The sequence below is a fragment of the Egretta garzetta genome, unplaced genomic scaffold, assembly GCF_000687185.1.
Source record: "Egretta garzetta isolate BGI_Z169 unplaced genomic scaffold, ASM68718v1 scaffold94, whole genome shotgun sequence".
NCBI classification, from domain to species: domain Eukaryota; kingdom Metazoa; phylum Chordata; class Aves; order Pelecaniformes; family Ardeidae; genus Egretta; species Egretta garzetta.
Genome location: NW_009259683.1, coordinates 5,684,671 through 5,685,645, shown reverse-complemented (window position 1 = coordinate 5,685,645; position 975 = coordinate 5,684,671).

The window sequence follows — 975 nt, the reverse complement described above, 5'->3', positions numbered from 1 at the left end:
GCGAGAGCGTGTGTCTGGCTGCCTGTCCTGCAGCCTGCTGCCTCCCTCGCCTCCACCCGCACACTCTTCTCTCATTGTTTGGGACTGTCAGGAAAACGCTTTGCACCTCACAAATCATTTAAGCACCTCAATCTGACGCCTTGAGTCATTAACAAAGTAATCCATTAATCTTCAAAGTTTTGACACCGCCAGGCCCCCGCATAAGAAGTTGCACCCAGGCAGGAGTCTGAAGCAGAGGGTCTTGATTTTTTCCTAGGAATAGCACTTCCTCCAAAACTAGTTTTTCCTTCCCGACTCAGCCTCGATGGGCTCCTTTTTCTTTCCTTTTTTTCCCCCCGTGTTTGTTTCTCTTTTTTCTATTTTTCTTTTTTTTTCTTACTTTTTTCCTTTTTTTTCCCTTTTTTTTCCTTTTTTTTCCTTTTTTTCCTTTTTTTTCTTTTTTTTGGAGGCACTCGTTGTGTCCTATTTTCCAAGAGCCTTCTTTCATTCTTTTTTTTTCTTTTTTTTTTCCTTTTTTCTTTTTTCTTTTTTTTTTTCCTTTTTTTGGTGGCTATCGGGTGTACAGTACGGAGAACAATCGGCCGCCGATGCCGAGCCATTGTTTAACAGGATCTTCCTCAGCAACCTTGCTTCTAGGGGAAGAGTCACATAGGCAGCAGCCCTTGTGCTTCATGACTTCCCTCTCCAGTTGGCTTCCCGGGATTGGACCGTAAAACATAACCCTAGGAGTACCTCTCTGGGCGAGCCAAATCGCGAGGCTGCAAAGGCGTCTGGCTGATGCCTCTTTAAAAAAAAACCCAAATCCTGTGCCTTAGCTTGCAAACGATACTCCCGTCTGCTGGCATAATTTGCTTAATAACCGTAGTAGGCTGGGTCTGGTGAGTATTTTCGATTACCAGGAAATATATGGGCTGGTAGCGGGTTTGTTTTCACGGGGCCAGGCAGAGCAAAACCGCTGCGGGGTTATGGCTTGAG